This window comes from Oryctolagus cuniculus, chromosome 15 (genome assembly GCF_051225735.1).
Source record: "Oryctolagus cuniculus isolate XC-2025 breed Fujian yellow rabbit chromosome 15, ASM5122573v1, whole genome shotgun sequence".
In the NCBI taxonomy this organism is placed as follows: Eukaryota; Metazoa; Chordata; class Mammalia; order Lagomorpha; family Leporidae; genus Oryctolagus; species Oryctolagus cuniculus.
In genome coordinates this window covers 19,556,642-19,578,627 of record NC_142881.1, presented here as the reverse complement: position 1 = coordinate 19,578,627, position 21,986 = coordinate 19,556,642, and the positions used below count along the sequence as shown (strand labels likewise).

The 21,986-nt window shown below is 50.7% G+C and overlaps 1 long non-coding RNA gene across 2 annotated transcripts; it reads left to right on the top strand.

Annotated features, from left to right (window-relative positions):
- The first annotated feature begins 3,623 nt into the window (after positions 1-3,623).
- On the top strand, positions 3,624-21,197 carry LOC149121925 (uncharacterized). Of its 2 annotated transcripts, none has more exons than XR_016221562.1 (3): positions 3,624-4,444; positions 6,448-6,532; positions 20,271-21,197. It is a non-coding gene; the product is annotated as an uncharacterized LOC149121925 (long non-coding RNA). The 2 variants fall into 2 exon arrangements; XR_016221563.1 differs by lacking the exon at positions 20,271-21,197 and adding an exon at positions 8,837-10,794.
- The last annotated feature ends 789 nt before the right edge of the window (positions 21,198-21,986 follow it).

Sequence of the window (21,986 nt, the reverse complement as noted above, 5' to 3'; positions counted from 1 at the left end):
CGTGGAGATCTTTGCCCTTTTTGATTACTGGTAATTAGCTAGAACTGTTCTCTACTTTTATATGAGGATTAATAGTGATGCCCTTGTTCTCATAGTTTCATACTAATTTTGGGAGAAACAGACCTCACCTGGTAAAAGTAATAGGCCACAGTCAATTTCAACTGTCTATTGCCTTTGGCCACATTAAGTAATCCTTGATAAAACTGATTGATTGAATATTTCTAGATGGATTGTTGGTTTGGCCAGAGCTCAGATTTTGCAAAGCTTGTCCTGTTAAATACAGCTTTCTTGTCTGCACTTTGTCTAAGCTAAAAATACCAGGACATTGCAGTTTGGATATATTTAGACCCAGAGATACACTCTTTTTTTAGTTTCCTACTTTAATTTACAGATGAGGAAAGTTAGATTAGGTAAGTGACCCAAATGAGTGAGAACACACAGAGTTTAGTAACTGACAAAGCCAGAAACAAGACTTGGCTTTCTGCTCCAGCAGAGGACACTTTCTAATGCCTTAGCTCTTTGTTTCTCCCAAGTTCACTGTGAAGAGGGGTGATGTCACCTATCTGTACACGGAGAATGGATATTAAGGACATGCATTGACACCATCTTGTGTTCTCTGCCATTTCCTTCCCCACGGCTGCCATTTTCTTGCGATCTCGCCTATTTAGGAACACTGATCACTGGTCTCAGTGTCCTAGGGGGACTGGGTTACTCCTGGCTGCCAGTCTTGTGCATGGAAGATGCCAGTGCTGTTCCATAAATCTGCCACCATGTGGCTCCCAGCTGCCCCTTCCTAGAGACAGAGAGTCTCCTGGGTGTAAGAGCGCTTGTGGCAGCCAGTGACTGCACAGGGACCTGAGGCAGCACAGATTAGGTTTGCAAGGAGAGCCTGGATATATTTACTCTCTCAAGTCATCACATTGGTTCGTATAAGTCTGTTGCGGAGAGACGTCAGCGTCTGAATGTTGCCTTTTGTGGATTCTGTATGGTTCAGTGTAGTGCCTGGCAAGTTCATACCAAACATGAACACTGATGGGTGCAGGGGTAAGCTTTATAAAGCCTTATGAATTCAGCCTGATGTTAGCCATTAATGTGATGGTCTGGAAACGTGAGAGTACTTGTGACAGTGCTTTGAGAATTTTGTGGAAAACAGCATCAAAAAAACTAATTTGGTCCCCATAATTTTGAAGTCCATAGTCTGAAAACCTGTTCTTACATGTTTTGCATTTACCATGAATTTTTGATGACCTCCTCATATAGGGGAGTAAAAAAAAAAAAAAAAGAAATGGCAAAGGGCCTCACCATTTGTGCCTGTCTCAGGGCAGTTATGTGTAATGCGTTAAAGGTCCACGGAAGCCAGGAGAGGTTTTCAAACCCGAAAATCCGCCTTGCCACCTCAGAAATGTGATGGCTACAAAGGATGCAACCTTGTCCTTGCTGCCACCGTTTCTCCCAGTATCCTAAATCCCAAATGGTTTCATTTGATCCCAGAACCACTAGAGGGGGCCCTTGGCACATGTCAAGCTCTCCATTTTTTTAGTGTAGTTTTTCAAACTGGGCTTCCTTATTAGTAGTCCCCGGAGCAGTAGGAAGGTCAGGGTGTGATGTTCTCTGGTGTGGGAGATTATGAGCTCGGTGTGGACTGCTTGTAGCTCCGTGAGAAACTGGATGCTTTTAGCAAAGTTCCTGATGCTCGCAACAGGTTGCATTGCTGTTTAGACCTTGTTAAAATGGCCCTGCTTGCTCCTCCTTGGAGCAGTTTTTTGTTTTGCTTTGTTTGCCTGTTCCTGCTGACCCCTCATTTACACCTGTGAGGGGTCGCTTTCCTTTTCCTCATTTTCTGTTTCTGTCTCACCCGTAACACCTCCACCTGGCCTGCTTTTCAGTTTACCATTTGTACGTCGTCTCCCAAGACGACTGGAGAACAGAGTCTCTTACTTCCTCCCAGAGTGATGGGGGCACTTGCTGGTTCTTTTTCTTATTAGAAAGCCTACTAAGATCCCCAAACCTAATAAGCCTTGGGGAAAGAAGGCCAGCTTCTTCACTGTTTGAGGACAAAGGGCTCATCGCAGAAGGGCTTCCTCCGCCCTGCCTCTGTACCTCCGTTGGGCTCATGCCAGGCTGCTGTCCCCTGATGCCACTTTCATTGTGACACGGATATGAATCCTGGCCTTGAGCCTGGAGTTTAAGGTACAAGCGGATAGGTAAGCAACGAGCGTGTCTTTCAGTTGTGAGAGTGAAGCTCCTAGGAACTTCAGGAAAGCAAGCCCAGAGCTCCTTCCTGCAACCCTCGTCTTGTCCCTCTCTTACGCGTGCCTTGTCCATCTCACCTCTGCCCTGGGCTGGCCACCGGAGGAAGATTTGATTCCAAGAGTCCTTGATTCCTCAGCGGAAGCGTGAGGAGTCCAGACTTTTGGAGATGGCCTGTACACGGACACATGCAGGCCAGGCGTGTGTGGGTGACTTCATTATACCCACCGGGAACCACATAGGGCCTCCCGCCCACGTTCGGTCCCCCTATTAAGAGCAGCAACTTGAAGTGGGCGGTGGTAACCCGTCTGCAGGGGAGGGGGAAGCAGCTTGTCCCTGATGGCCGCTGTCGGACAGTGGTGGGGCTGAGAGGAGAGCCCTGGCTGATGGCGCTCCACCAGCCCTCTCGCTGCCAGTTTAAGCTCACCTGGGAGGCAGTGCCAGCACCTGCAGAGAGACCAGCCACAGGGAAGGGGGAAAGACCTCTCCCCTGGTGGGTGTCAGAGCTGCCGACAAAGAGGGGTTTGGGGGTGGGAGGGTGGGGGCTAGTATTTGTGTAGTTTTGTTTACTCCTGCTGCCTCCCTCCCCCACCCCTGGGGCTGCAGTGCCCCTGTAGCAGAAGCCTTTTTTTTCCCAAGTTCCTGGCTTAGGGAAGCTCTTTCTGATGGTACCAGAAGCGGCTGCCCACCCCACACGGGAGCCCCTTCTTTGCCTCCCCCTGCACCTGTGCAGAGCCGGCTGCCGGCTGAGTGCCATTCGCTCGCACTGAGCCTTCCAGCTCCTCTCAGCCACCCCAGCCCTACCCTCTGCTCCCTATTTAAAAAGGGAAAAGTCCACCCCACGCAGGCCGGACCCCGGGTCCTGCCCTGCCGCTTGGAGCCCGGCTTTCCTGGAGGAGCCCGGGGCTGGCTCTGGCCCATCTTCCAGCTCTCAAGAGCGGGACTGTGATTCTGTTCCTGTCCCCCTTAGCTCTTTCTCCCCAAATCCTCACTGTGCTTCAGTCTGTGGCCCGCAGGTACAGTCAGCTTTCCAAGCACAAGCCTGCGACATTTGTGGCAGGGAGGGATCTGGAAGGTGGAAGAACGGAGAATCGTCCAGGTTGCTGCACTATTAGACCCGGACACGGGGGCAGGGGCAACCATGTCAACTGTCCTGGAGGCTGGGGGCTCCGAGGGTCCTGTGAGGCACGCCCCTTCCTGGGACCACCATCCTTCCTCTTTCCCCTTCCTCAGGAAGGGCGAGTGCAGGCCCCCAGCCCTGGCCCAGTTCTGCTCCTCTGCCATTTTTTTTTACAGCTGAGTAGTACTCCACAGTGTATAAATACCATAATGTCTTTTATTTTTAAGATTTATTTATTTATTTGAAAGAGTTACACACACACACACACACACAGACAGAGACAGAGATCTTCCATCTGCTGGTTCACTCCCCAAATGGCCACATGGCTGGAGCTGCGCCAATCTGAAGCCAGGAGCTTCTTCCGGGTCTCCCACATGGGTGCAGGGGCCCAAAGACTTGGGCCATCTTCTACTGTTTTCCCAGGCCACAGCAGAGAAGTGGAGCAGCCAGGACTCAAACCGGCGCCCATATTGGATGTGGGGCACCGTGGGCGGCAGCTTTACCTGCTACGCCACAGCGCCGGCCCCTCCTCTGCCATTTTAAAAAACACAAGCCCTCATCCTGTTGGATGCCTTCAGAGTAGACGCCCCTGTAGGCGCCTCTGCTCTGAGCGCAGCCAGCGTCAGGACCATGTCTTGTGAGAAGGGCGCATTTGTGTCCAGGAGCACTGGACCAGTGATGGACAATGAGAGCCGGCTCTCCAGGCGCGCCAGGTCTGGGCTGAGTGACTGCCTGCCAGGGCACACGCGCTCCCCACGCCCCGGAAGAGGAACTGTCGTCCCCATTTTCCAAGGAAGGGGCTGGGCCTGAAAGAGCTGCTTCCGCCCCCACGGCCCTGCAGCTCTCACTGGAGCCCAGGCTTTGTCTTCCATGGAGGGGGCGCACGGGGCGGGGCCCCCCAGTCGGTGAGCCTCCCTGCCCCTGGGCCAGCTCCGCAGGCCGCCGCTCTCCCAGTCTTTGCTGCCGTTCTCTTTAGCTCACTTCTGCCTGTGGAGACGAGGAGAGGTCGCCGGGGAGGGGCTGCCCTCTGTGGGATCCACTCTGCCCGACCCTGGGGCTGAAGGTGGCAGCCAGGTAGGATTCTGCAATAAATAATTATACAGAGCTTTGTCTAGGCGCACATCGGAGACCCTTACCTCGCTCACAGACCAAGGGGCTCCTAATCCGAATCTGGGTGAGCCAGGCCCCACCTCGTCATCACGTTCACGTGGCGTGGGTGCCGAAATGCGGTTTCTCCCGAGTCTCCTTGGAGAGGCTCAGCCACAGGCCGCAGGTGACACCTGCTGGCCATGGTGTTCCTTCAGTGGTCTCTGAGGGTGGGGTGGGGCCAGCTCTGCCCTTGGAAGAATCATCTGGCAAAGGCCTTTCCGTGGCCTCTGAGCAAAGGGAACCACGGGAGAGATTTGGTTCTGGTTTTCACCCAAGAGGACAGTGAAGGTTGGTGTTCGCTAACTGCACAGTGGGGCAGCCCTGTGGATGGCAGAAGGCTGGAAAGGCCTCCTGCTCGAGGGCTGGGATCACAGGGCGAGCACCCCAGGCCTCCTTCCCCCACCCGCCACGGTGGCGTGCCACCTCCCCCACTGTACCTGCGGCCTTGCCGCTGACGCCTGTCTCGAGGGGAGGGTATTTTTAAACTCGCCAGTCTGCCCCCCAGCCTGCTGGTCACGGGGAACTCGGAGACTCACAGCTGAGGAGGCCATGCCTAGGGCAGTCGCTGGTGGCACAGGGTGAGCAGCTGGAGACCTTGCGCTACTCTCTGCTGCCCGGATGCCTTCTTTATTGGCCAGCGGCTTCTAGAAGCCATGTTGAAAACCAGCGGGACCACGGCCAACTCAGCGGTGAGGCTGTCTTGGTCCCAGCTGGGCAGGACCTCCCCGGCCTCTGGCTGCACACTGGCCCGGTCAGTCGGCCTCCCCGCCATCTCTGATGTGCAGGTCCTCACCACCTCTAAAACTCTCTACTACTAATCCTCTGGACACTTCAGCCTCACCCTCAACTTCTGAAACCTTCTTTGTACCTCCTGGGAATCTTCTCTGAAGTCTCTCGTCTGTAAAACCCACTTTGATGGGGACCAGACTCCCCCACTCATCTCCTCCCTCTGAAGTTAAGGAAGAGGGACCAGCGAGCTGCCATCTCTATTTCACCACTGTGTTCAGCAGGCTCGCCTTTGTAGTTCAGTCTGCCCTCCCCCCTCCCCCCCGATACCCGGTCACCAGCTCCTCAGGACAAGGGGACTGCTCAGCCCTCTCCATCCCAGCACCTGTCACTGTCCACGGCGACTTCAACTTTCTCCCTCCCAGTGTGTACCCTCGGGCTTGCTGCCACTCAGCTCTGGCCTCCTCCTGAAACCGGGATCAGTGTGGAAGCCCAGGGCTTGAAAAGCGGAAAGCACTCTTCGTACAAAGTGTAGCAAGCATCTCTGAGAGACGCCTTTCTCTCACTCGTGAGGGGACCGGCAGGATCATGAACATTTTCTGGGGCAGGAAGAACCTTCAGGGTTGCCTCTTGCAGCCACAGGAACCACTTCCTACTTGCCGGAGTCTGGGTCCTGCTCTGTGGGAAAGAGTGGCCCGATAGTGGCTGTCCCTGAAGGGTCAGAGGATCCGTGGGCGGGGAGCTGTGGAACCGTGCTCCAGTGTGGCTTTAGGGGAGCACCCAGGATGCTTGGCCCATATTTCCAAACACTGGGTCTGTTTTCTTTTTTTTTTTTTTTGTAAGATTATAATTATTTATTTGGAAGGCAGAGTTTCAGAGAGAGAGAGAGAGATCTTCCATCTGCTGATTCATTCCCCTAATGGCCACAATAGCCAGGGTTGGGCCAGGCCAAAGCCAGAAGCCTGGAACTCTGAGTCTCCCCTGTGGATGCAGGGGCCCAAGGACTTGGGTCATCTTCCACTGCTTTCCCAGGTACATTAACAGAGAGCTGGATCGGTAGTGGAGCAGCTGGGACAGGTTCCGGCGCCCATATGGGATGCTGGCGCCGTAGGCAGCAGCTTAACTTGCTGTACCACAGCGCTGGCTCCAGGATCCATTTTCTAAACATGTGAAGCTCCTCTAATCACCACTTCTGCTCTCAGGAGTGTGACTGGGAGGAAACCAGCCTGGGACTCCCCACGTTGGAAGGGAGGAGACCTGATAGAGGGCAGCTGTGGCCAAGCACAGGTGAGCAGGAGTGAGGGTGGTGGAGAGAGGGGAGCGGGGAGGAGAGAAGGAGGATCCACACCGTAAGGAAGGAAGGCTGAGGTTTGGGGAGGGCGCCTTTGTTTCATTCTGCAGTGACTTGGTGAGGACCTGGGGTACAGCGGCCCATGAACCGGACGCTGTGATTAGCCAGTTGTTCCGATGAGGAAGTCGAAGCTTGGATTAGGAACAGGACTGTAGCCACCAACCAAGTGTGACGCCCAGAGTTAAACCAGGCCATGTCTCGTGAGCCGATCGTGTGGGAGGCCATGGGTGGGAGGCAGAGGCTACCCTGAGCGTGCACGTGCATGTCCCCTGGGTGGGAGCTGGGAGGTGGGAGGGGCCTCCCTCCAGCAGCAGGTGCAGAACCAGCCTGGTGCAGCAGTGCATGTCTGAACAAAGCCAATGGCAGGGTGCCACACAGCCCTGTCCCTCTTCAAACACCAGCAGCCTTGCTCCCCAGGGAATGAGCTCAGGGTTGGGGGCCACTGTGATGCCAGCAGCTGACCATCAGTGGATTCATGCCCCCGTGTTCCCAGGATGGACGCTCCCTGCCCTCCGGCAGACCGGGAGGAGGAGGAGGAGGCCATGGCAGCCGGGGGCTCTGGGGTCTGTAACTGGATCAGGGCTGTGATGGTGACAGCTGCGGCAGGGCCTGAGGAGGGGGCTGGGCCGGGGGAAGAGAGGCTGCGCCGGGGGTTTGTCCTCATCCATCATCCTGGAGGCAGCTCTCCTAGGGTGCCGGGACCCTCACTCCAGTGTTGGCCCTTGAGTCGCTCATGTCATCAGCAAGGCCCGTGTGGGCTGGTGGTCTCACAAAAGGAGGGCCTAGGCAGCCCCACCACTGAGGGAGGCAGCCCGTAGACTCCAGAGGAAAGCCCAGGTTCGAAACCCCAGCCTTCCACGTCTGAGTTGTGTATTTTTTTAAAGTTATTTTATTTATTTGAAAGGCAGAGTGGAGAGAAAGCAAGAGACAGAGAAAGCAAGAGCCCTTCCATCCACTGGTTCACTCCCCAAAACAGCTCAACAGCTGGGGCTGGGTCACACTGAAGCCAGGAGCTCAGAACTCCATCCGGGTCTCCCACATGGATGACAGGGACCAAACACTTGGGCCATCCTCTGCTGTCTTTCCAGGATGCATCAAGAGGAAGCTGGCTAGGAAATGGAGCAGCCTGGACTCGAATCAGGCCCTCCAGTATGGGATGCTGGTATCCCAAGTGGAGGCTAAACCTGCTGTGCCACAACGCTGGCCCCAGTCACGTGATCCTGGGCAAGTCTGTCAACCTTTGTTTGAGAGAGTAGCTTGAAGGTAGTTTGAGAGTTAAGTGAGAACAGAGTGCTTTGCCCACACTGGATGCTCAGTTAGGTTTAATTTTTTGTGCTAGTTGGTGTCTAAGTTGTGTTCCTGATGGTTGGAATGAGGAGCAGCTTTCAGACAAGCGTTAAAGAAATCTGCGCTGACAACGTGTGTAAAACTCAGGGTGTTTTCTGGTCCAGAAAGGACTCAGCAGCCAGCCCCCCAGATGCGAAGTCCATTTGTGTGTAACAAAGGACACCAGGTAGCCACCCCCACTTCGTGATATTTCAGTTTCGTGGTTGAGGAATCCAGGCAGGGTCCAGGCAGGTGACTCTCTGCTCTGTGCCCTCAAGTGGCGGCCCCCTAAGTGGGCCTGAGCTGGCAGGTGTGCTGGAGGGCCCACGACGGCTCACTCCCGTGGCTGGCATGTTGTTGGGGTGGCTGGGAGGCTGGGCTCGGCTGGGACCGTCAGCCAGAGGCCTCCATGTGATTGTCCTGGCATGGAGATGTCAGCGTTGTTGGGCTCAGGACTGCAGAGAGGGCACTAACAAGCGGCCAAAGCGGAAGCTGCCGGGCTCCGAATGGCCTGGCCCTGCAAGCCTGATCCTCCCTTCCACATCGTTCAATTTGCACTGCAAGTTACCAAGCCGAGCCTGGTCTTTGGGGAGGGGGATCGGGCCCCACCTCTCCGGTGGAGGAAGAGCAGAATTTTTCAGCTGTCTTCAGTCTACCACAGTCACCCTCCAGACGGGTCCCACCAGGATGTTGTCGTGTAGGACTTCCCCAGTGGCATCCGGGCGAGTGGGAAGAGTGCTGGGCGACCACTGGGACCCTGAGTCCGCCCAAGCATCCCTGCGGGCTCCCCTTGCGCTCCAGGACCTGTGTCTGATGCTTGGAAGAGGACGGGGGTGAGAGCGTGTGCCTGGTTCAGAGTCACAGGCTGTGCCTGCCTCTGATGGGGCGAGCCCAGGTGTCCTGTCTCTTCTCAGTGCCACAGCCCTGTGCGTGGAACCAAAGCTGCATTTGCTGCCTCAGCCTTTTCCCAGCCCTCCCCGGGAAACCGAGAGATACCTGCTTGGCTGCGTGGCAACTTTCCAGTTAGTTGCAGACGTGTCTGCGTGGCACTCACCTTCCGCAAGTCACAGGACATGCTGCTTGCCAGAGCTCGACAGCGAAGAGGCACGGCAGCTACTCTGGTTAGAACCAGATTCACAGCAGGACTGCTCTCAGCTGCCAGATCTCCCGGAACTCAAGGATGGGCATGGGTGCGCAAGGCTGGTGCCTCCTCACCCTTTCTCAGAAACTCAGAGGCACCCAGGCTCACTGGTGACTGCCGGTGGGTGAGGGGTGTGGGCTGGGCAGCCCAGGCTGGGCCGGAGTAAGGGGGAGAGACCAGGGCACGCATCCCCCCGTTCACGGGGGCCAGACTGATCTCCTTGCCTGGAGGGGGTCTCAGAAGCAGGCAAGCCGTCCAGATGGGGTCTCTGCAAAGCCTGGCAGACCACCATGGTTCTGGCCTCTGCCCCCTCTAGACCACCCTGGAGTCTCCACTCCGCTGGCGTCCGTGGGCCAGGCCATCCTGGGGAGGCAGCAAAACAGTCAGCTCTGGCCACCGGTAGCTGAGGGAGGCGGGTGGGCAAGGAGCATTCTGGCGTAGAGCCAGGGCCAGGGGGGATTTAGCATGATCCTGCGGCCTGTAAATCCTTGGAGCAGCTCTTTTGTTTTGAGGCCATGAGTAATTGAGCCAACTGTGAGCTGTATCCCACAGCTGGGCCCCGCCTCCTCCCACTCACAGACACACGCACATGCACAGACACCTGTTACCCCCACCACGCACACGTACCCGCACACGCATCATTCTGAGAGCTTGCCCGGGGCTCACACTCCATGCTAAGCACATGCTAGGTGCCTCGTGCGCTCGGTCTAATTTAATTCTGACAACTCTGCAAAATGGGCTCCACTGTCCCCGTTGTGTGGGCCAAGGGGAGGCAAATTAATGTGCCCCAAGATCCACAGCTGAAAAGTCGCAGAAAAATGACTCCCCGCTTGCTCTGGCTCAGGCCAGCATGGCTAGACCTTGCCTGAGGTCATCTCTTTTTTTATACTTAATGGAGAAATTGGACTTAAAAGTGACTAAGTGTCAAAAGAGAAGATAGATCAGTTCAACTACATTGAAAAACCAAACAGCATGGGGCTGGCATTGTGGCTCAGTGGGTTAAGCCTCTGCCTGCAACACCAATACCGACCCCAGTGTCCCATATGAGCTTTGGTTCTGATCCAGCTCCTGGCTAAGGCACCTGGTAAAGCAGTGGAAGATGGCTTGAGTACTTGGGCTCCTGCCAGCCATGTGGAAGACCTGGGTGGAGTTCCAGGCTCCTGGCTTCGGCCTGGCCCAGGCCTGGCTGTTGCAGCCTTTTGAGGAGTGAACCAGCAGATGGAGGATTCTCCTCCCCATGACCAACTGCCTTGTGAATAAAACAGGTCTTTAAAAAACCAAACTGTAGCTCTGCATGGAGCCAAGCATTTGGCCTAGCAGTTAAGATGCTAGGAATGTGTTCCATCGCCAGCTCTGGCTCTTGACTTCCTGCTAACACAGACCCTGGAGGCAGCAGTGATAATTCCAGTAACTGGGCCCCTGCCACCCATGTGGGAGGTCAGAATGGAGTTCCTGGCTCCTGGCTTCAGCGCGGCTCAGACCTGGCTGTTGTGGCCTTTTGAGGAGTGAACCAGAACTCACAACCTGTCTGTCTGTCTCTCAATCTTTCAAATCAACAATAAATAAGTAAATCTTTAAAATAAATGGGTGATGGTCGGCGCCGCGGCTCACTAGGCTAACCCTCTACCTGCGGCGCTGGCACCCGGGTTCTAGTCCTGGTCGGGGCGCCGGATTCTGTCCCGGTTGCCCCTCTTCCAGGCCAGCTCTCTGCTGTGGCCAGGGAGTGCAGTGGAGGATGGCCCAAGTACTTGGGCCCTGCACCTGCATGGGAGACCAGGAGGAGGCACCTGGCTCCTGGCTTCAGATCAGTGCAGTGCGCGGCTGCAGCAGGCATTTGGAGGGTGAACCAAGGGAAGGAAGATCTTTCTCTCTGTCTCTCTCTCTCACTGTCTAACTATGCCTGTCCAAAAAAAAAAAAAAAAAAAAAAAAGGTAAAAGCTTTCAATGGACATGTCACAAAAACCAAGACACACTGAAAATATCTTCAGAGAATGTAAATTATAATCAAGTGACCAGTACACACCAGCAGTGTGTGTCTTAAATGAAAGACTCACAATCCAGTAGTTCCCTCGGATTCAAAGTTTGACTTTTGGTGATTTCAGTTATAGCCTATTGTGATCCAAAAATACTATGTGGAAAGTTCTAGAAATAAGCAATTCAAAACCGTGTGCCATCTCACCATGTCCCACTTGGCTGTGAATCATTCCCTCCTCCTCCTCCTCCTGTTAGTCCCTTTGTAGCTGACTCCATTTTCAGATCAGTGGGCTCCTGGTTGGCTGGGTGATCTTGAACTTGCCTAGTGTGGATCTGGTCCCAGTGAATTGTCTCAACATCTGAAAATGGCTTTGTTTCATCTTTGTTTTTGAAAGATATTTTTTCCGGATGTGGCACGGTAGGTTGGCGGGTTTTTCTTTCTGTCTTTTAAAGATGTAGCTCCAGTCTTCTCTCTTGTTTCTGATGAGAAATCAGGAAGTCTGCTGTCATCCTTTTCTTTGTTTCTTTTAATGTATTGGCTTTTTTAAGAAAGACTTTAGCTTTTAGAGCAATTTCGGGTCCACAGAAAATTGCAAAGAAGGTACGGAGATGTCTCATGTACACCCCACCCCCACACATGTACAGCCTTGGCTAGTCCCAACACCTCTTACTAGAGTGCTGTGTTTGTTACAGCGACGAGCCCATGTTGACACCGGGGTTCGCTCTTGGTGTTGTGCGTCCATCATGACAGCATCCTGCATGGTATTTCCGCTGCTCTAAAAGCTCTGTGCTCCACCTGCTCATCTCTTCCTCCCCAGTGATCACTGGCAACCGCGAATCTTTTTATTGCCCCCACAGTTTTGCCTTTCCTAGAATGTCATATATTTGGAATCCAACAGTACGCAGCATGTTCAGATCGGCTTCTTTCAGTTAGTGATGCGCATTTAAGGTCACCCCGCAGCTCCCCGTGGTTGATAACTCCTGTCTTTCTGGCACTGGATGACATCTCATTGTGTGCTTGCACCACAGCTTATCCGTTCACTACCAAGGACACCTTGCTTGCCTCTAAGTTGTTATTGTTTTTAAAAAGATTTATTTATTTGAAAGAATGGCAGAGAGCGAAAGAGATCCTCCAACCACTGGTTCACTCCCCAAATGCCAAAACAGCTTGCGCTGGGCCAGTCTGAAACGTGGGGCCTGGAACTCCATTCCTGTCTCCCACGTGGGTGGCAGGGGCACATGTACTCGGACCATCTTCTCCATCTTCTGCTGCTTTCCCAGGTGCACTAGGGAGCTGGGTTGGAGGTGGAGTATCCGAGACTCAAATCGGCACTCCATCTTACAAGGTGATTTAACTCACTGCAACGCAACACAAGCCCCAGGTTGCTTCCAAGTTTGGGCAATTATGAATAAAACTGCTATAAACATCCATGTGTAGGTTTTTGTGTGGGCAGAAGTGTTTGGTTCATTTTGGATAAATGAATCGAATTGAGGAATTAAATGGTAAGAGTATATTTTGTTATGTAAGAAATTGCCGAATGATTTTCCAAATAGCTGTACCATTTTGCATTCCCACCAACGATGAATGAAGAGTTCCTGTTGCTCTATCAAGGTGGGGAATGAGCAGCCTGGGGGCCATAAAAGACCCTTGAAATCATTTGGTCTGACCCTGCAAAGCAGCTGCAAATGGGACTTGAAATTCAGTAAATCAGTAGCAGGCTAATTTGTAAGTTGATAACGTTGTATGACTTGCAAATGATGCTATAAACACCCCACTGGCCCTTGGCAGAAAAAAGTTGCCCCACACTGCATCTTCACTGGCATTCGGTGTTGTCATTGTTCTGGATTTTGGTCATGCAGGTGCACAGTGGTGTCGGATTTCCTTGATGACGTGTGATAGGATGCATCTTTTCATGTGCTTATTTGCCATCTGTGTGTCATCTTCAAGGAAGAGTCTGTTATGGTTCTTTTTTTAAACTTTTATTTAATGAATATAAATTTCCAAAGTACAGCTTATGGATTACAATGGCTTCCCCCCCACCCCATAACTTCCCTCCCTCCCTCAACCCTCCCCTTTCCCGCTCCCTCTCCCCTTCCATTCACATCAAGATTCATTTTCTATTCTCTTTATATACGGAAGATCAGTTTAGCATATATTAAGTAAAGATTTCATCAGTTTGCACCCACATAGAAACACAAAGTGAACAATACTGTTTGAGTACTCATTATAGCATTAAATCACAATGTACAGCACATTAAGGACAGAGATCCTACATGAGGAGTAAGTGCATAGTGACTCCTGTTGTTGACTTAACAATTTGACACTCTTGTTTATGGCATCAGTAATCACCCTAGGCTCTTGTCATCTGTTATGGTTTTTGATCCACTTTTAAATTGGGATGTTTGCCTTATAGTTGAGCTTCAAGATTTCATTATATCTGTTGGATAACAAACTTTTATCGGGTATGCCTTATGGGCAAAAGAATAGATAGCTAGATCACTGCAACAGAATAGAGTCCAGAACTAGACTGACGTAAACATAGATAACTGATCTACAGCAAAGCAGCAGAAGCAATGCAATGGAGGAAAGAGTCTTCCCAGCAACTGGTGCTAAAATCACTGGATGTCCTCATGCGAAAAGTGAGTCTAGACACAGACCTCACACCTTTCACAAAAGGGATGATAACATGGGAGGAAATCTTGGGTTTGGTGATGAACTTTTAGCTATAACACCAAAAGCATACTATATGAAAGAATTGATCAATCAGACTTCATTAATATTAAAAACACATGCTCTGCAACAGACAAAGGCAAGAGAAGGAAAAGGGGCCGGCGCTGTGGTGTAGTGGGTAAAGCCACTGCCTACAGTGGCAGCATCCCATGTGGCCACTGGTTCGAGTCCTGGCAGCTCCACTTCAGATCCAGCTCCCTGCTAATGTGCCTGAGAAAGCAGCATAAGATGAGACCTGGTTGAAGATCCCAGCTCCTAGCTTTGGCCTGGCCCAGCCCTGACAGTTGTGGCCATTTGGGGAGTGAACCACTAGATGGAAAATCTTCTGTCTCTGCCTCTCCTTCTCTGTAACTCTGACTTTCAAACAAATAAACAATTCTTTAAAAAAAAAGAATGAATGAAAAGACAAGCCACAGACTAGAAAAAAATATTTGTAGGAGACATATCTAATTTTGTTTGGCTATTTTTAAGATTTTCTTATGTTAATACTAATTTTGAACAATATGGTTGTTATGCATTTTGTGCAGTTTCTTCCTATATTCTGTGCCTGGGGTTCATTGAGTTGCATCTGTGAGCTTGTAAGTTTCTTCAGACATGGAAAGCCATATTTCTTAAAATATGCGTCAGTTCCTTTTGCTCCTTTCAAAACCTCTAACCATCGTATTAAGCTGATTGAGGTGATCACAGCTCACTGTGTTCTTTCCATTTTCCAACTCTAATTTCTTTCTGGGTTTCATTTTAGATAACTTCTATTGCTATGCCTTCAGCTTCACTAATCTTTCCATTGTGATGCCTACTTTGTCATTTTCACATCAAGCTTATTTATTTGTTATCTCAGTGTAATTGCCATCTTCAGAAGTTATATTTGGGTCTTTTTATATTGTTTTCATATTTCTACTTAATTATTTAAACGTATGGAATGTAGGTAAAGGAATTATTTTGGGGTGAGCATTTGGTGCAGTGATTAACATGCTGCTGGGGACACCCACATCCCATACTGCAGTGCCTGGGTACAAGTCTTGGCTCCACCTTGGGTTCCAGCTTCCTGCTAAGGCTCAAAGGTTGCTGGGAGGCAACAGGTGATGGCTCAAGTATTTGGGTCCCTGCTGTCTCTGTGGGAGATCCAGATTGAGTTCTGGCTCTGGCTTTGGCCTGGCCCAGCCCAGGATGCTGTGGGCACTGGGGGAATGAACCAGTGGATAGATGGAAGATCTCTGTCTCTTTATCTCTATCTCTCTGCCTTTCAAATAAAATAAATAAATACTTTTACAAATAATAATTTTAATTTCCTATGCTCATTCTAACATCTGTGCATTTCTGGATTGGTTTCGTTGGCTGATTACTGTCTTCATTATGTGTTGTGTTTTTCTGCCGCTCTTGCATGCATAGTAATCTTTGGGTGCCAGATATTGTGATTTTTATCCAGTTGGGTGCTGGATACTTTATTTTTTTAAGATTTATTTATTTGAAAGTCAGAGTTACAGAGAGGAAGAGAGAGAGAGAGAGAGAGAGGGAGGGAGAGGGAGAGAGGGAGGGAGGGAGGGAGTTTCCATCTGCTGGTTCACTCCTCAAATGGCCGCAACAGCTGGAGCTGGGTCGATCCAGAGCCAGGAGCTCCTTCTGGGTATCCCACGTGGGTGCAGGGGCCCAAACACTTGGGCCATCCTCCACTGCTTTCCCAGCCACAGCAGAGAGCTGGATCGGAAGTGGAACAGCTGGGACTCAGACCAGCGCCCATCTGGGATGCTGGCAACGCAGGCAGCGGCTTTACCCACTACGCCACAGTGCCATCATATCACTATGACTTCCCTTAAACTTGTTGAACTTTGTTCCGACTACTCCTTGGAGGAAACCTGACTCTTTGGGTCTTGCTTTTCTGATTTATTAGGAGGATCCAGAGCAGTGCTCCATCTTGGGCTGATTCTTCCTCAACGATGAGGCAAGACCTCCTGTTGCAGGCATTGTTGCTGGTCCTGCTCCCTGCAGCTCCTTCAGGTCCTCCTCCCAGCCTCATCTCAGTAGCTTCCTCACCCATGGGTGCTGATGAGGTCTCTGAGAGTCTCTCTCCATGCGGCTCTCATCTCTACGGTGCTTTGTCCAGTGAACTCTCACTGCCTTGGTCTCGCCAGACTCTCTCCCCTCAACCCAAGGAGCCCCCCAGGATCCCTTTCAGCTCCCTGTCCCGGGGCCGTGGCCTGGAACCTTTCTCCCCGCAGGAAGCCAGGGTGGTCTCAGGGTTTGTTTTGTTGTTTTCCTTAGTTCAGCATCACTCTTTGTTGCCTGAAGTCAGGTGCCTTGAAAACCATTGTTTTTTTTTTGTTTTGTTTTGTTTTTTGTTTTTTTTTCTGACAAGAGAGTGAATCTGATCTCTGTCATTTCATCCTGGCTAAGAGTTGAATTTTCTTATTTATTTTGGCCAAGATTCATATTTTTTTTTAAAGATTTACTTTATTTATTTGAAAGGCAGAGTTACAGAGAGAGGGGGGCGGAGAGAGATATTCCATATGCTGATTCACTCTCCAGATGGCTGCAATGGCTGGGGCTGGGCCAGGCTGAAGCCAGGAGCTTCATCCAGGCCTCCCACGTGGGTAAAGGGGCCCAAGCGCTTGGGCCATCTTCCACTGCTTTCCCAGGCCATAAGCAGAGAGCTGGATTGGAAGAAGAGCAGCCGGGACATGAAGTGGTGCCCATATGGGATGCCGGCTCTGCAGGAGGAGGCTTAGCCTAGTATACCACAGTGCCGGCCCCCGAATTTGTTCTTTTTTTAAAATTTTTTTTTAATTTTTTTATTTTAATATTTTAATATTTTAATATTTTAATTTTTTTTGACAGGCAGAGTGGACAGTGAGAGAGAGAGAGAGAGAGAAAGGTCTTCCTTTGCCATTGGTTCACCCTCCAATGACAACCGCAGCCAGTGCGCTGCAGCCGGCGCACCGCGCTGATCCGATGGCAAGAGCCAGGTACTTATCCTGGTTTCCCATGGGGTGCAGGGCCCAAGCACTTGGGCCATCCTCCACTGCACTCCCTGGCCACAGCAGAGGGCTGGCCTGGAAGAGGGGCAACCGGGACAGAATCCAGCGCCCTGACCGGGACTAGAACCCGGTGTGCCGGCGCCGCAAGGCGGAGGATTAGCCTAGTGAGCCGCGGCGCCGGCCCCGAATTTGTTCTTATACTTTACTCATCTGTCCTTTTTTTCCCTGCCTGTTTGACTCCTTATATTTTGTTCTTGTGTGTAAATTACTCCTTCATTTGAGTAACAAGCATCATTTACATTTTGTCAGATAAACTATTTTAATTTTCTCTGTATGACATTTTCCTTTCTATTATTTGATTTTGTTGGCTTCCTTCCTTAGGGATCTACCATTCTTAGATTTCTGAATATCCTTCAGCATTTTGATTTTCAGGTACATTCTGCATAGTCTATGAACACATTCATTGTGCTTTTGAGCAAAGATGAATTTTTAAAATATTTTGTTGATTCTTATGTGCTTGGAGCAGCAATTGTGTTCCAAAAAATGAATGTACAGAGCAACCTCTAAAGTCCAATATGCTGTGTCTGTACCGACTTCTGGGCTTGGAGGGCCAGGCGCTCCGCAGGCCAAAGCCCTAGTTTTGCATCTTAGCTCTGGTTTTTGATCTTGTTCAAGCTTTTGAACTTCTTTGAGATTCGACTCTCCTGTCCCCACAATGGGCCTAGTACCACGTACCTCGTAGTTCATGAGAGCACTTAGTGAAGTTGTCCAGCAAGACCTCACAAATGCTATTGACTTTGTAATTGAAACTATGAGGGACTGGCCCATGGGCGTGAATGAAACAGAGGAAGCTGCTATTCTGCCAACAGGTGCAAAGGAGACCGCTGATCTTTTAAAACAAAAGGATTCAACTGCCCACGACTGTTGACATTTAGCCAGAGTGGTCCCTTAACACAGTTTCTGTCTGTATGATCTCAGAGGGAGTGGGTAGAACTCGCAGAGGAAGGAAGTGTGTGCTATTTCTGGAGCCGGGGAGTGACCTATTCGGCAGCCGGAGTCACCTGCCTGGTGCTGATCGGTGGTGGAGACTCTGGACACTGGCAGAGGTGAACTAGGCAAGGCTCCTGTGTTTCTCCACCTGGGGGATGGAGTGCAAGGCGGGAGGTGGTTTAGAGAGGGCTGGTGGGAGGCTTGGGTGTGTGCAGTGGGAGGCTGGAACTGTTTTGAGTGGAGACATTTCTGCCAGTTGCAGCCTGGTGAGGATCTGAGCAGGCTTTTCTCGGGCACATTGTTTTTCACATTCCTGGTCTTGATTACTCAAGCCTATCAAATCCAGCATCTATCACAATGGATTTGCCTGGACTCCCCAGCCATCCCGGGTTCTTTGTGTGGGTCTCCACACTCTGGGTTGCACCCTGCTTCCTTGCAAGGCTGGCTGTCCTGACCCTTTGAAGCTGCAGATTTTCGCTTAGTCACTGACTCCCCCTTTTCGTGCAGGGTCTTTTGGCCACACCATGAGAAAATTAAGGCAAGAGAGAAAGAACTGGAAAAGCAGGAAAAAGGCGCAGGACTACATTCACATTTGGAGATGCATTTGATTCACTGAAACCTTCTAGAGTGTCGCTCCCCCTCTTTGCGGAGGAACGACACTAGACCCTGCGCTGTTCTTTTGTCTGCTCGGCCCTTCCCGGGTTTGCTGCTGGTCCTTCCTGGGTTGGCTGCCGACCCCTCCACCTCCGTGGAGGGGCGGCTCCCCCTGCCACTTTCCCTGCTTCCGTGGAGGAGCGGCACACCGCCGGCCGGCTCTCTCGGGGGCTGCTCAGGTGTTCCTTCAGATGTTCCTGGTGCATGTTGTCTCTCTCCTCCTTTATAGTCTTCTTCCACCAATCCCAACTCTGCTACCCACACGCTGAGCACGCTGCTCTCCTCCAATCAGGAGCAGGATCAGCTCCTGCAGCTTATCAGTCAAATTGGCGAGAGGCAGCTGTGTAGAAGTTTACTCTTCCCCAGCACCATATTGTAGGAGAGCAGATGCATAGAATAAGTCTTAATTCCAGTAACTTAGTCTAGTCTCAGTTGCTCCCCACACTAGAGCAAGTAGGGCTTAATCCTTACTTTTTGTTTGTTTGTTTGTTTTTGATGCTCACAGAACTGGTTGTAAACCTTAGTCACTTTTATTTTAAACACCAAAATGTTTGAAATTGTAGAAAATGTATAATAACATTATTCAGCTAGATTATTTTTAAAGATTTATTTATTTATTTGGGAGTCGTTGAGTTACACAGAGTGGAGAGGCAGAGAGGGAGAGAGAGAGAGAGAGAGAGAGAGAGAGGTCTTTCATCCGCTGGTTCACTACTCAGTTGGCTGCAATGGCCGGAGCTGTGCTGATCTGAAGCCAGGAGCCAGGAGCTTCTTCTGGGTCTCCTACATGAGTATAGGGCCCAAGGATTTGGGCCATCCTCCACTGTCCTCCCAGGTCACAGCAGAGAGCTGGATCGGAAGAGGAGCAGCCAGATCTCGAACCAGCGCCCGTATGGGATGCCAGCACTGCAGGCCAGGGCACTAACCCGCTGAGCCACAGCACCGGCTCCCAGCTAGATTTTAAAAATCATGAAAAGGCTGGCGCCGCGGCTCACTAGGCTAATCCTCTGCCTTGCGGCGCCGGCATACTGGGTTCTAGTCCCGGTCGGGGCACCGGATTCTGTCCTGGTTGCCCCTCTTCCAGGCCAGCTCTCTGCTGTGGCCCCGGAAGACAGTGGAGGATGGCCCAAGTGCTTGGGCCCTGCACCCCATGGGAGACCAGGAGAAGCATCTGGCTCCTGCCATCGGATCAGCGCGGTGTGCTGGCTGCGGCGGCCATTGGAGGGTGAACCAATGGCAAAAGGAAGACTTTTCTCTCTGTCTCTCTCTCACTGTCCACTCTGCCTGTCAAAAAAAAAAAAAATCATGAAAAGTACATTGTTTTATTAACCATAATCCCACTAGTCCTAAAAGATTTATTTTGTCCTTTTTAAAACTTTCAACACTATTATTATGAACAACAAAAGGATTACTCTTAATCAAACATGTCTATAGAGGGCATTATGCCAAATATTTCACCTCCTTTCTCTCATTTGATCATCACAAAACATCAATTCAGTGGGTGGCATAGCTCCATTTTCCTGGCCAAATGAAATTTAAGTAACTTGTCCATCACTTAACATTCTTACTTATTTCCTTAAGTTCCCACCGAATGTTTAGGACTATCATTTTAATTACCATATAGTAATAATGCCTCTAATTCACTTAACCCATTAAGTTCCAAGTTTTCAATTCTGTGAATATTTCAGTGACATAATATTTATTTCAAAGTTACATAAGTGGTATAGTTATTGCTCAATTTTACTTTATATAGGTGTTTTATACAAAGGATGATGGAACAGAAGGGGTTAATTCCTTTTCCCTTGTTAGTATGGTGATGAAAAGACCCCAGGACATAAACTCATTCCTTTGTTGGACAAATATTTAATTAGTATGTGCTTTGCTGTCAGGTGCTACGTATCCAGGGGATGCAGCGGAATCCGACACTTTGCCTTCATGGAGGCTTACAGCCAGCAGGTGGCAAACGCAGGCCGGGGGCAGTCCTGGGTGCTATGGGAGCCCCTCCCACTTCAACAATGTCACACAACAGCTGCCAGTTAAGACCAAGGAAGGGCCTGCTAAGAAGAACAGACGGATTTGAATGGCCAACAATTCATTATATGCAAAACCTATGCCAGCCACCAAACACCACCATCCCTGCATCCCAGTAAGATTTGGAGACCTACACTTTCCTCCTTGGTTACTTGATCCAAGGGCTCTGATTTCCTTAGGATGCTAATGATGGTCCTGCCTCTGCCAGCTTTCCTTGGCTGAGCGGCTCCACGTGTCAGTTCCTTGGTCAGTGTCACTTCATGGATCCTCCCCGCAGCCCCGGAAGGCGGCATCATTGCCTTTAGTTTTTAGGTCAGGAATTAAACCAGCCCACAGGTAAACTATCTGCCCTCAAGAGTTAAACAGTTTAGACTGATAACAGCAACGAAAGGGTGTGCTGGCTTCACCCCCAGTGCTAGTGTTGGTCACCGTGACTAATTATCATGCCCTAAACAAAAGACTTGAGGTAGCTTATAATAAAAACATTAAATATGGTTTAAAAATTAATTTAAAAATAGGGGACAGCGGGTTAAGCTGTTGCTTTGGATGCCCACCTCTCATGTTGGAGTACCTGGGATCAAATCCTGCCTCTGTATCCTACTCAGCTTCTTGCTAACGCACACCTTGGAAGGCAGCAGATGATGGCTTGGGTCCCTGCCACCGTCCATGTGGGAGACCTGGATGTAGTTCCTGGCTCCTGACTTTAGCTTAATCCAGCCCTGGCTGTTGTGGCATTTGGGGAGTGAACCAACAGATGGAAGATCTCTCTCTCTCATTCCGCCTTTCAAATAAAAATAAATAAATGAAATTTTAAAAATAAAATATACATTGCTAAATATAGGAATAAAAGCCAATATACAAACTGTAAGGCTTAAGTGATTGGCTATGATTGCTCAGATTAGGGCTCTGAGCTTCCTGGTAGCTGTGGTAAAATGGAATATTGAAAATCATACAGCTTTATTATGAAGAAACGGCAAGTTTTCCTGGAATTAATTTTTTTTTTTGACAGGCAGAGTGGACAGTGAGAGAGAGACAGAGAGAAAGGTAGTGGACAGTGAGAGAGAGACAGAGAGAAAGGTCTTCCTTTGCCGTTGGTTCACCCTCCAATGGCCGCCGCGGCTGGCGTGCTGCGGCCGGCGCACCGCGCTGATCCGATGGCAGGAGCCAGGAGCCAGGTGCTTTTCCTGGTCTCCCATGGGGTGCAGGGCCCAAGCACCTGGGCCATCCTCCACTGCACTCCCTGGCCACAGCAGAGGGCTGGCCTGGAAGAGGGGCAACCAGGACAGAATCCGGCGCCCCGACCGGGACTAGAACCCGGGGTGCCGGCGCCACAAGGAGGAGGATTAGCCTAGTGAGCCGCGGCACCGGCCCTGGAATTAATTTATAAAAGTAACTTTTCAGGATGACACTAAATTATGTAGAAGATAATATTCTTGAAACTTCTTACTGAAAAAAATGGAAGATACTTCTCTGTGGTTATGTTTTCCTACAAACCGTCTGTGAAGACCGGAGGCCAAGTCTGTGCGTGGGTTTCTCCAGCAGGAGTCTGAAGCTGACTTGCGTGTGGTGGGCTC